This window comes from Sceloporus undulatus, chromosome 1 (genome assembly GCF_019175285.1).
Source record: "Sceloporus undulatus isolate JIND9_A2432 ecotype Alabama chromosome 1, SceUnd_v1.1, whole genome shotgun sequence".
Lineage (NCBI taxonomy): Eukaryota > Metazoa > Chordata > Lepidosauria > Squamata > Phrynosomatidae > Sceloporus > Sceloporus undulatus.
This window is the reverse complement of record NC_056522.1, coordinates 196,279,234-196,292,425: the sequence shown is the minus strand read 5'-3', so window position 1 is coordinate 196,292,425 and position 13,192 is coordinate 196,279,234. Positions and strand designations below refer to the sequence as shown.

General features: G+C 41.1%; 1 protein-coding gene across 6 annotated transcripts in view; it reads left to right on the top strand.

Annotated features, from left to right (window-relative positions):
* Positions 1-6,677: 6,677 nt before the first annotated feature.
* Positions 6,678-13,192, top strand: part of MYO1B (myosin IB) — a 153,912-nt gene continuing 147,397 nt past the window's right edge. For 4 of the 6 annotated variants that reach the window (XM_042445911.1, XM_042445910.1, XM_042445905.1 and 1 more), the window contains exon 1: positions 6,678-6,778. The gene's annotated coding sequence lies outside the window, so the exon portion shown is untranslated. Of the gene's footprint in view, positions 6,779-8,310; positions 8,331-13,192 lie in introns of those variants that run through there. The other 2 variants (XM_042445906.1, XM_042445909.1) reach the window with 2 other exon arrangements.

Here is a 13,192-nt window from a genome sequence, read left to right as displayed (position 1 = left end):
AGTGTTGTTTTTTTTTCAAATAAAAATCCAAAATAAAACCAAATCCAAACTAAACTAAGGACCGAGGACACTATCACACGGAAGGCAAGCATCATGAAAATATGATTAAAATGTGGTAATGGCATGATCCAGAGACTAGGACCTGGAACAATGGATGCAAGCTACAGGAAAAGAGATTCCACCTCTACATTAGGAAGAACTTCCTGACAGTAAGGGCTGTTCAACAGTGGAAGACACTCCTTCCTTGGAGTGTAGTGGAATCTCCTTCCTTGAAGGTCTTTAAACAGAGGCTGGATGTTCATCTGTCAGGGATGCTTTGATTGGGATTTCCTGCATGGCAGAATGGGGTTGGACTGGATGGCCCTTGTGGTCTCTTCCAACTCTATGATTCTATCACACAGCCGTGTGCTTCTCCCATTCGCATTCTGTGTGTAAACTGTAATGGACACATCATTGGATAATAACAGAAACTTCTGTACAGAGTTGCTGACTCAAGTTATGGTGTGTTGTAATAATCAGCATGTGTGGGATGTCTGGACTGACATTTATGTGAACAGGACCTAAGGATTTAATGGCAATAACTGCTGGTCCTCATCATCTGAATGTAGGCTTTAACAGAATCCAGCCAGCTTTAGTTTCCAAACCCATCACCCACAACACACACACCACACTCATTGAAAGAATGCTGATGTAAATGCAAATCTCATGACAAATTATCATATTTTTTCACTTATTTTATTCATGTATTTATTTCATAAACCTTATACAGGTCAGGAGGCACAACGTTTATGTCTGGATCCTTGTGTAGCCCAGATCTGTGCATCTCTATTCAGAATTACATTCCATAGCTCAGAAGTAAATTCCCTGTTTGCATAAAATGGCAGCATTAAACTGGCATTTCTAATAGTGAACCTTGTAAAGGATTTATGCAACCACCTGTCAAAATATAGCTAGGATTTTTAAAATGTGTTCTCATATTTCGCTTCTTTTCTCCTGAAGTTGTTTTAGGAAAAATAAAAACCCAAAGCATTTTGTTAAACCTTTAAAAGAAATTAAATTCTGAGCTTTCAGTGGGTGTTCTAACTTCTTTAACCAAATTGTAGGGATCTTTATTTGGAAGCCCCACTGTAGTCACTGGACAAGGCTGCCCATACTGATCATATTTATTTTAGAAGAACAGGTCCAACACAAAGAATTAAACTGTGCCTGGCTTCAGGGAAGAGGGGCAGGAGGCTCAAGCCTCATCTAAGAGTAGATTAAGTGGGCTGAGTCCCCCCTAGAAGGGCTCAGGCAAAATTGGACTACCTCCTATGTAGTAGAATTCAAAGATATAGCTGTGTTAGTCTATAGAATCAGTACGTAGAGAGATCTTGTAGCACCTTTGATACTAACACATGGCTAGGATGATTGTACAGAATGTTGTTAGTCTCAAAGGTGTTACAAGATCTCTCTGTGTACCTCCTATGTAGTTGAGTCCCCACAAGAATTAACAATCAGAAGTGTACCAAATTATTATTTTTCTATGTACTAAATTATTATTTTTCTCATTCCCTCCTTGTTTCCCTCCACTTGCTGAAAATCCATTGCGGTGGATGGATCTAGTAGCGGCAATTAACCATGATGGGTATATAGTGCCGAAAAATCCTCAGCCATGTGCAGCCATGCACAATCTTGCACAGCCATGCAAAGGCATGTGAAGCATATGGCTACATGTTTGATAATGCACATCCTTGTGGATACTCTGATAAAAACTGTGATTCCTTTTTCGGCAGATTTTGATGAGTTCCCTCCTGCCCCTTGAAAAAGTCCAAATTCCTCCAAATTGTTTGTGTCTGGATTGCATTCTAATAGAATTCTATGAGGAGTATTTTAATCATTTGGACAAGTCCTTTGTCTAGTGAGTTGTCTGTTAGAAAGCAGGAATGAGGAGAATCCTTTTGTGTGCATGTGGGTGTGCTGAAGACTAGTGTTTTATTGTATGTATATGAATGTGCCAAGAAACCATTTCCTCTGTTCAAACCACTGCTAATGGATTGGAATTTGTGGATATATCCTTATTCAACTGTTTTTCTTTCCAATTTTCCTTTATTTTTTATCTTTTAAGTTTTGTTGCTGTTCAAGAAGTCCTAGTTGGAGATGGAATGTCCAAGGTGATTGGTTTCTCAGTATTTCCAATTATGTCAGATCTGTGTTCATTTATCCTCTGATGTAGAGACTGCCCTGTTCATCAAATGTAAGTGCAGAGGGACATTGTTTGCTTAGGATGGCATATATCATATTAGAGGATTAACAAGTGAAGGCACCTCTGATATTGTGGACAACATTATTAGGCTGTTTAATGTTGCTGCTAGAGAAGATGTGGGATCAGAGGTGGAATCTGAGTTTGTAGCAAGGTCTTGTTCCTATGTTTTCAATCATATTAAGTCTTATGTTGTAGGTGAGTAATTGTTTAAGATTGGGGGGAGCTGTCTGTACAAGAGTAAAGTCTTGCCACTTTTAGCCCTTGAGAGAGAGCAGCATAATGCTTGGAATTGGATTTAGTGGCCTGTATGTTGTATCATTTTCTGTTTTCACTCTGCCTGTAGTACAACAGTGCTGGGTACTAGGCTTGTCTTGTTGCTTTGTTAATTCACTTCACTGGGTAGATATTGTAACTTGAGAAATGCTTGTGGTAAATCTGTGAGGTGAGCATTTCTGTCATGTGTATCTGAGCAGATGCAGTTGTACCAGAGGGATTAACAGTAAATGACCAAAGTTTGGGAGCCATTGTTCTGGAGTGATCCCTCTCCATGAGTCCAAATGATAAAGATGCTATCAATGTACGTCAAGTAGAAGAGAGGTTTTTGAAACCAGGATCTGATGATTGTTCTATGTCAGCCATCAAGATATTATGATGCATTGCTTTGGCCATGGCAGTACCATTAAGCTGAAATTATGCATTATTTTCAAAAAATGAAGTCATTGTGAGTAGACGTCAATATGAGTAGAAAATGGCCAATTCTGGTGACTAGACTGTGGCCTTGTCTGGAATGATGTTTCTGATGGCTTGTAGTCCATCATTGTGTGGGATGTTCTCTGGGAGGCAGTGGATAGACTGTTATTTCCTGAGGAAGTCAACTGTGCCTTTCATATAGCTTGTATGGGTAGCATACAGTCTGGGAAATGTTGTCTATATATTCAGAGGCTCCAGTGATAAAAATGTCAGTGTCTGAGACAGTGGCCCATATAGGGTTGATCTATTTATGTATTTTGGATAATAGATAGAAGATACCTGGTTGAGACTCCTAGATTGTGTGTCTTCCGATATCACTATCAGGTGTATTCAGATATCATTATCAGGGGCACATCCATGTCTTTAAGAGCCAACTATAGCATTTCACGATCTATGCAAAGGCTTTGCTATGGTCTATAAAACACATGCTGATTTTCTTTTGGAATTCCTTGGTGTGCTTTCTGAGCCATCGTAAGTTTGCAATGTGTTCCCTAGTGCCTCTTCCTTTCCTGAACCCTGCTTGAACCTCTGGGTTGAATCTCCCTCAATGTATGGCTGGAGTCTGTGCTGCAGAACTCTAAGCATAGTTTTGCTTGCATGGGAGATCAATTCTATGGTCCTGTAAATACTGCAGTCTTTTACGTCTCCTTCTTTGTGGATTGGGATATATATGTATAGTTTCCAGTCTATTGGTCACCATTTTGTTCACTGTATTTGTTGACATGTGTTAGTTAGCACTTGAGTTCCTTCTGTCTGCATACATTGTAGCAGTTCAGTTGGAATATCATCTGTTCCTAGTGATTTGTTTTTACCAATTTCTCTTACTGCAGCGTCCACTTCACTTTTTGGAATTTGAAGTGCCTCCCTTCTTTCCTTTATATTGCATGGAGGGTTTCATCTGTCATCCAATGTTTCTTCTCTTTCTTTTAAGCCACTGTTATTGTCTTTTTGCATTCTTCCTTAATTATGCCTTTGGCTTCTTCCCATATTTCTTCTGGTCCTCAGTCGATTATACTTAGTAGAGCAAACCTGTTTCTTACATTGTTAGCAAATTCTGTTGGGATATTGTTCAAATCATATTTTGTCACAATTGATGTTTTTGTTTTCTTCTTCAACTTTACTCTGATTTTTTATATAAATAGTTCATGATACGTAGTTCATAATCTGTGCATTCTTCCTAAATTATTACAATAAGCGCCTGGTCTAGTATTGGCTGTAAGGATAGAGCATCTCCATCTTCTGCTTCTGCTTCCAATTATGTAGTCTGATTTTTATGATGGCTGCCTAGTAAAATCCATGTGTCTAGTCTCCTCTCTGGTTGTATGAAGTAGGTGTTTCATCCCCTACATAAAATGACAAAATTAAGGTTTGCTTTTTGAAGCGTGTGTGTGTGTGTAAAAGAAAGCTGTGGATAGTTGAATTCATGTATGTATATGTGTGTGTTGTATGCCTTAAAGTAATTTCTGACTTATGGCAATCTTAAGGTGAACCTATCACAGGGTTTTCTTGGCAAGATTTGTTCAGAGGATTGCCATTGCCTTCCCTTGAGGCTGAGAGCATGTGACCTGCCCAAGACCACCCAGTGGGTTTCATGTCCCAGTGGATACACAGGGCCAACTGTAGCATCTATCCATCTTCATTTCCAAGAGCCAGTGTGGTGCAGTGGTTTGAACACTGGACTCTGGAGACCAGGGTTTGAACCTCTGTTCAGCCATGGAAACCCACTGGGTGGTGGCGCAGTGGTTAAATGCCTGTACTGCAGCCACTCACTCAAAACTATAAGGTTGCAAGTTCAGTACCAGCAAAAGAGCTCAAGCTTGACTCAGGCTTGCATCCTTCCGAGGAGGTTGCTAAAATGAGGACCCAGATTGTCGGGGGCAATTAGCTTAGAGCTGTAAACCGCTTAGACACTGTTAGTTTAGTATGAAGCAGTATATAAATGAAGCTGTTTGTTTTGTCTGTTTTTTGTGACCTTGTCCAAGTCACACCCTCTCAGCCTCAGAAGGAGGCCAAGGCAAGCCCCTCCTTGCCAGGAAAGAAAACTCTGTGACATATGTTGCAAACAACTTGAAGGCACACAAAAGCACTCTTTTCTTTCCAGTGCTGTGCTTGAGCCTAAGACCTTCTTCTTCTTCTGCTTGAAGAGGAAGGAAACTTCCTCAGGCTGAGATAAGTTTCCCCTCAGCCTCCCTCCACCTCAGTGTCTCCAGATGCCACTGGGAGCTGCTCGTTCTGAAGAGGATGATGATGATGATGATGATGATGATGATGATGATTCTGCTGCTTGAAAAGAAAGGAAATTTCCTTAGGCTAAGGTAAATTTCCTTTCAGCCTTCCTCCACCTTGGTGCCACTGGAAGCCACTGACTCTGAAGATGATGATAATACACTTGTCCCTCCATATTTGCTAGGGTTAGGGGCACAAGACCCCCATGAATATGGAAAAACCGCAAATAACAAAAACACCATGTTTTTACCTGAGAGGACACCTCTCTAGGAATCTCTAGCTCTTCCAGTGCAACTCTGTGGTCAACATCCGACAGACACTGACCATAGAACTGTACTGACTCATGTTCAACAGTGCGATGTGGCAGCTAAAAAGGCCAATGCAATTTTAGGCTGCATCAATAAAAGTATAGTGTCTAGATCAAGGGAAGTAATAGTGCCACTGTATTCTGCTCTGGTCAGGCCCCACTTGGAATATTGTGTCCAGTTCTGGGCCCCACAATTTTAAAAGGATGTTGGGAAACTGGAGCATGTCCAAAGGAGGGCAACTAAAATGGTGAAGGGTCTGGAAACCATGCCCTATGAGGAACGACTCAGGGAGCTGGGGATGTTTAACCTGGAGAAGAGAAGGTTAAGAGGTGATATGATAGCCCTGTTTAAATACTTGAAGGGATGTCATATTGAGGAGGGAGCTGATTTGTTTTCTGCTGGTCCAGAGACTAGGACCCGGAGCAATGGATGCAAGCTACAGGAAAAGAGATCCCACCTCAACATTAGGAGGAACCTCCTGACAGTAAGGGCTGTTTGACAGTGGAACATACTCCCTCGGAGTGCAGTGGAGTCTCCCTTCTTGGAGGTCTTTAAACAGAGGCTGGATGGCCATCTGTCGGGGATGCTTTGATTGAGAGTTCCTGCATGGCAGAATGGGGTTGGACTGGATGGCCCTTGTGGTCTCTTCCAACTCTATGATTCTATGGAGGAGCTACAAATGCCTAGTAGAGTATTCTCTTTAGGAATCTCTAGGTCTTTCGGTGCAACTTTTAGTTAAAGTTTTAGTTAGGAGGACCTAGATATTCCTGGAGAAAACATATTAATCAAATCTCTGAATAATCAAAGCCGCAAATGTGGAGGGATGAGTGTAATAACAATAAGAATAACAATAGTTCTCCTGACTGATGGGGAAGGAAACTTCCTTAGGCTGAGTTAACTGTCCCTTCAGCCTTCCTCCACCTTGGTGTCTCTAGAAGCCACTGACTCTGAAGATAATAGTAATAATAATGATTAATTTCCCCATAGTCTTTCTCCAGCTCAGTGCCTCAGTGGCAGCCACTGGGGGGCAGAGGTGTGGGGCTGGGGAGAAGGAGGCTTAGCTCCAGCTGGTCCTGGGGGGCAGAGGGAGTGGTGTCTAGGCTGGGAGTGGCCAGGAGGAGGAGGAGGAGGAGGAGCAGGGATCCTGAGAGGCAGAAGCTGCTGCTGCTGCCCAGTGCCCAGTGAGCCCTGGAGCTTGGAGGCGCCCAGCAGTGCTGCTCCTGCCTCTGGCTCAGGAAAGAGGGAGAGGAAGGTACAGCTTTCACACTTTTCACTCCTCGTCCTCTGCGGAGCTGCTTTGGGTTTGTTTTTAGGGCGGTGTGGCTGGAGAGGCTCCCTAATTTTCCCGCCTTCCTTCCTTCCTTCCATCCCTCTCTTTTTCGCCTCCAGGTTGCAGCAAGGGCTCTGCAGCTGCAAGAAAGGGAAGGCGCAAGGCAGTGGCGAGGGTGAGGGTTTTTAACCAGGGGTTGGAATGGAGGAAGGGGGGGGGGTTGTGCATGAAGCAGATGGCAAAAGAGGAGGCAAAGGGAGGTTCAAGGCTGGAGGAGGCAGGGACCGTTTTAAGGAGCAAGGATGCCAAAAATGTATTTTATTCTCTCTCTCTCTGATATATATATATATATATATATATCTCCCCCATATATCTCATATATATGGGATGGCATAGGCAGGCGATGCATGGGGAAGGGTGTATTTTTGCATGGGTAGCTTTGCATGGATTTTTTTTAAACTACAAAAGAGCATGAAGGATGAAGGAATGGGGTTTTATTTTAAGTAAAGGGTGGACCTAGGGGATTTTTAAAATTTTATTTTACTAAAAGGAGCAGGAAGGATGGACGTGTGGGGTTTTGTTTTTAAATAAATAAATAAATAATAGGGGATATTATATAAAAAAAACCCTAAAGAGGACCATGAAGGATGGACTATGGGGTTTTATTTTTAACTAAAGAGGAACATGAAGGATGAACCTATGGGAGATACACACACACACACTAGTCTAGGGGAAGAAATAGATGGCATTTTTGGGAGGGAGGAGGATATGGGTGACCTCAGGGTGCCCTTGTGGACTGGATGTGCATTGGAAGCAGGCTCGTGTGTGTGTGTGTGTGTGTGTGTGTGTGTAAAGGAAATGTTGGGGGATGAGCAGGTTGGGACCTTGGGCAAGTCACACTCTCTCAGCCTCACAGGAGAGCCATGGCAACCCCCCTCTGAAGTATGTAGAGAGGTCCTGTAGCACCTTTGAGACTCGCTGAAAGAAAGAAATGGGCAGCATGAGCATTCGTAGACTCCAGACTACTTCGTCAGATGCATTTGGTGGAGTGAAAAGCCAGGGACATATGTGTATGTGTGTGTGTGTAAATGTCCATTCAAGTTCAAAATTCTTTGTGCATGGAAAAACTTGCCAAGAAGATCCCAGGATGGGTTTCCCCTTAGGGTCGCCCTAAGTCTGAAAATGACTCTTGGAAGCCACACAACAACAACAACAACAACAGGGGAAGGACTGTGGGATGTGAGAGCTAGATGATTGGAAAGAGAGAAGAGGCTTTAGGATGGGGAGGCTGGCAGAGATAGTGGGCGAAGGGGCAATGATTTTTTTGGGGGGGCACATAATGGTCCCTGACCCATTGAAAGGCTTGTTTGGGACAGGAGAACAGGGAAGGCCTTTCCAATTTAACCTTTTTTCTCCCCCCATCCATTTTTACCTTTTCTCTTGTCTGATGTTCAAACTAACTCTTGGGAATACTTTCGGGCAGGCACTTTTGCAGGAGGAGAAGTTGCATGAGTTCTCCTGATTTTCTCCAGAGGTAAAGTTGGATCTGGGAGTTCTTTGGTGAGAAATTGGGTCTCTCTGTAGCCTCTTTCCTTTCTATGTAGAGAGATCTTGCAGCACCTCTGAGACTAACTAAAAAAAGAAGTTGGCAGCATGAGCTTTCATAGACTTAAGTCTGCTTCCTCAGATGCGTTTGGTCTTTGAAATCTACCAGTCTTTCCTTTGTAGTATTCTTGCTCTTTGTTTAGCCTCAAGGACTGAGAGTGTGCTGCACATTTCTGTCCTGTGTGTGTGTGTGTGTGTGTGTGTGTGTGTGTGTGTGTTGTGGCGCCAGTGAAGGGATTGAAACCAGATTCTGGGACTGTAGATTTCAGCCTTAGGAGCCCTGAAGCCACGAGGGTGTGCCTGCAACTCTTTGTCTTCAGGGGTCCTTTTGTCCCAGCTCTGGACATCTGTGCCTTGTTGAGGGGTTTGTTTCCTTTGTTTAGGAACCCAGAGGTAACCATTCAGTTTCGACAAATTCTCTGTCTTTTGGGAGAACTGCTGCATGGCATCCAATAGAGTAAAGGTTTTGCTACTGTGACTGAGACTTCTCTGTTGTTTTTGCTATGATTGCCACCTTCCTTAAGAGCAGAGCCTGTGTATTAAACATCTATATGAGAAACAAATCAACAAGTGGTATCACCCCCCTCCATAGAGATGCAGTGGTGGCAAACATGCTTCTTCTCCTGTTTCCCTGCATCTTTTCCAGCTGTCCAAGCTTTTGTCACCAAGAGCGCAAATTAAAAAGGAACAACTGCCTATTTCCCAGTACACTCTATTTGTAATGTCTTTTTTCTTCAACAGTCAAATTACCATTCAAAGTGATTTTTTGGTGGTGTTACCTAGTCCCTTGTCAATTTTATCTGTATTCATTACCCGATATTGAGATGTATCATATTGTAAGGCAGTCTCAAAGTGGGAAACTCATACAGAGATTGTTGCTGACTTCATCAATTGCACAATATATAATCTTGGGATCATTTTATATATGATCTTGGGATCATTTTCCAAGCATTTTGTGTTCTCATGTATTAAGAGTTGAAAGGTTTGCTCAGAAGGGTTTTGCCTTTCTTTGAGACTGAGAGAGTGTGATTTGCCCAAGGTCACCCAATGGGTTTTCATGATTTCTATATGGTGACCCTGTTCTAAGGTTTTCATCCAGTGGGTTTCCATGGCTTCAGTATAGCAACCCTGTCCTAGGGTTTTCATCCAGTGTGTTTTTGTGGCTTCAATATGGCGACCCTATCCTAGGGTTTTCAGCCAATGGGTTTCCATGGCATCAATATGGCAAACCTGTCCTAGGGTTTTCATCCAGTGGGTTTCCGTGGCTTTATTATGGCAACCCTATCCTAGGGTTTTCTTGGCAAGATTTCTTGAGAGAATATTTGCTGTTGCCTTCCTCCGAGGCTGAATGAGAGTGACTTACCCAAGTGTATTCATTGGCTGAGCCAGGGTTTGAGCCCTGGTCTCCTGTTGTCATAGTCCAACACTCAAACCACTGCATGGCACTGGCCCTTGAAGACCATTCTTATCGGGCAAATATTTACTTAGAAGTATGTTATTCTCTTCTGGCGGCCAATGGTTATTTATAGAAACATAGGAGTTTAAAACTATGGGATGTAGTGTCTGTTAATGTGCATGAGGGAAAAGGTTGTAAGTGGAAAGTTTTTGCAGATGTGGAACTGAACCCTAGCGAGAAAATGTTATGTATGAATCATTTGCAGAGAAAAGTGCTACTTCATTATTAAAATGTAAATGGGATGAATAGTTGTAGTACAGATGTAATAAAGAAGGTGAATAGAAATTGTCAGGGTATAACTGTGTTTGATACCTAAATCCTGTATGGAAAATATTAGATTTAAAATATCTGAATGCAAATGGCATTCAGAAGAATAGTTATGAGAAGTGCTTAGACCAACTCAAGTGTGTCATCTTCATGTGCAGTTCAGTAACATCTGTCATGAATATCAATCGCCAAACTCATTCTGAAGCCTGGTATCTAAGAATATAATGAGGAGGGGAAAAATTAGAGAATCATGATGGATACTTAAAAAGAAGTGCCTTATTCCTCTTTAGTAAATCCTCCCTTCCACTTTTGCAAGCATTTCATAGAGGAATGAGCTAAAATGTGTATTATCACTGCAAACAACAGAACTAAAGCAGTATATTAGTATGAATGAAGATATATACAGTGTTTCCTTCGCTTCCTGAAACATTCTTTGTGTGAGACCTTTGGGGTATGACCTACTTCTGAATTTTATGGATTAGTTTAACTTGATGCTGGTTTCCTACCCCCAATCTGAAATAAGAGCCACAGATTTGAAGTATAACACAGCCAAAGAGGTTCCATTAGATACAATACTGTATTTGCTTGAATAATGAATGGCTTAATGGATAGATGGATCAATGAATAGATGTTCTGTAATCATTACATTATAAATTAATAAAGAAGTGAAACAAGACAGAGGTAGCCAACAGCATTATCTTAACACTCTCTTTGATTTGTTTTCAGTTTCTGGGTGAATTAGTGAACTTGTGTCCTCTCCACAAAGATAGAGGACATGGAAATTGCTTATTTCTCCATGTACTAAAATTACAGAAGTTTGAATCTCTTTTTGCTGTGGTAATTATTCTGTATTTGTATATATCAAATCTTTGTTTTTTAAGAAATGGAACTTGTAGTTTAAGTAATAGGCAGTATGTAATATATGTGTGTATATGTGTCTTCAAGTCACCTGTTGACTTATGGCAACCCCATGAATTTCACAAGGGTTATTTTAGGCAAGAAATACTTAGAGGTGGTTTTGCCATTTGTTGTTTTTAACTGCCCTTGAGTCAAACTTGACGTATGGCTACCCTGTAGATGAGATATCTCCAAGACCGCCTGTCCTCTAATGCTCAGGTCTTGCAAATTCAGGCTCATGACCACCCTGAATGAGTCTATCACCCTGGCATGTGGTCTTCTTCTTTCTGTTACCTTGTTGCTTCTGTCAGTGTGGATTGTAGAAGTTCAATTGCAAATCATCTCTTCTGATGATGTATTGTTTCTAGTTTCTCTCATTGCAGCGTCTACCTCACTTTCTAAGATTTACCAGTTCTTCCTCTGAAATATATGTAGCTTACAGCACATGGTATTCACTGGAAGTCTCCCATCCAAGTACTAACCAGGGCTGCCCCGTGTAGCTTCCAAGATCAGGTAGGGATCTGATGCCTTTAAGTTATTTTGGCTCCTTGGTATGTAAGGCAGAGCCATTTAACATTAATTCTTGGTTCTGTAAGTGTATCTGTCATGGAACATTGATAACCCCTCCTCTCTGTTAATTTCGTTATAGCTGAGATGAGATACTTAATGTTTTAGGAATGCTGGGATCCTGGGAACCAATATTTGGGACATGTGGCTTAAAATTTCCCCCTAGCTCAACAGTTCTAGGAACATTGTCCTCTATAAATATGTAAGTTAGAATGATTCCAGTACAAATGCAAGAACAGTCAGTTTTACTGTTGAGTCATGACTTTTTCCTTATAATGGACTGTCTTATTGTCTGTCGGCTCAGTAAAGGAATGGATGGCAGTTCCTTTACTTGTGTGAATTATTATTTTATCACATTTGTGAGATGCTTTTCTGAGATTTGTCCCCATTGGACTGACATGTATGTAAAATTGGACAGTTAGACAGTTGTAAGTTTCTTATAACTCAGCAAACATTCTAGGTGTAGTCTACTTTCCTTCCTATCTGTGATTATCTTTATTTTGGTGACTATGATTATAGGGTTGTAGTTGTGGCTGTGGGTTAAAATGGAGTCAAATGAATGTCATTCAACCATTATGATCAGAAATCAGAATGGGGAAGATAGGTTCTGGGCAGCTCATGGGAATCATTTAGTACAGTCAGCCCTTCTTATACACAGATTTTTTTATACACGGATTCAAGCATCCATGGTTTGAAAATGTTCAAAAATGTATAAATTTCAAGTATCAAACCTTGATTTTCCAATTTTATAAGGGACACCATTTTACTATGTCATTATATTTATATGGGACTTGAGCATACATGGATTTTGTTATCCACGGGGATCTTGGAACCAAACCCCAGAATATAACAAGGGTCCACTGTACATGTTTTGCCTGATTCGTGCTGTAACGTGTTTGAAGCTATTATTAAAAATGCAAACATTTCAGGGAATTTTATCATACAGAATTTGCACAATGTCCTTGTGCACATACTCAGTACATTTCTGTGTTGTTTAGTGAACTGTATGAGGGAGCAACAGGAAGGAGAGGGTAGAATAGGAGTCAGTACTGCTTGGTGTCAGAGAGATTTGGAACAATGCAGGGGAGGGCACCATTACAGGTTGAATAGCCCTTATCCGAAATGCTTGGAGCCAGAGGTGGATTTCAGATTTTAGGGGGATTTTGGGATATATGCATATAGCAATGAGATATCTTGGAGATGGGACCCAATTTAAACATGAAATTCATTGATGTTTCATATATGCCTTATACCTATAACTTGAATGTAATTTTATACACAATATTTTAAATAATTTTGTGCATGAAATGAAGTTTGTGAATATTGAAATACAAGAAAAGAAAGGTGTCACAATCTCAGCTACCCATGTGGGCAGTTTTGGATTCTGGAATTCTGAATAAGGGATACTTAATCTATATATTAGTTAAGGTGATTAAGCAACTATTATAAGTTAAGGCAATTAAGCATATTAATTAAACCTTAAAAATTTTGATCATGCTTTTAGAAGAACTAGAAACTTATTTTCTTGACTAAAGTCCAAGAATTCACTTTTCTTCAGTCAAAAATTCACGTTAGTAAGGTTTTAATTCCCATCCCCATCTCCC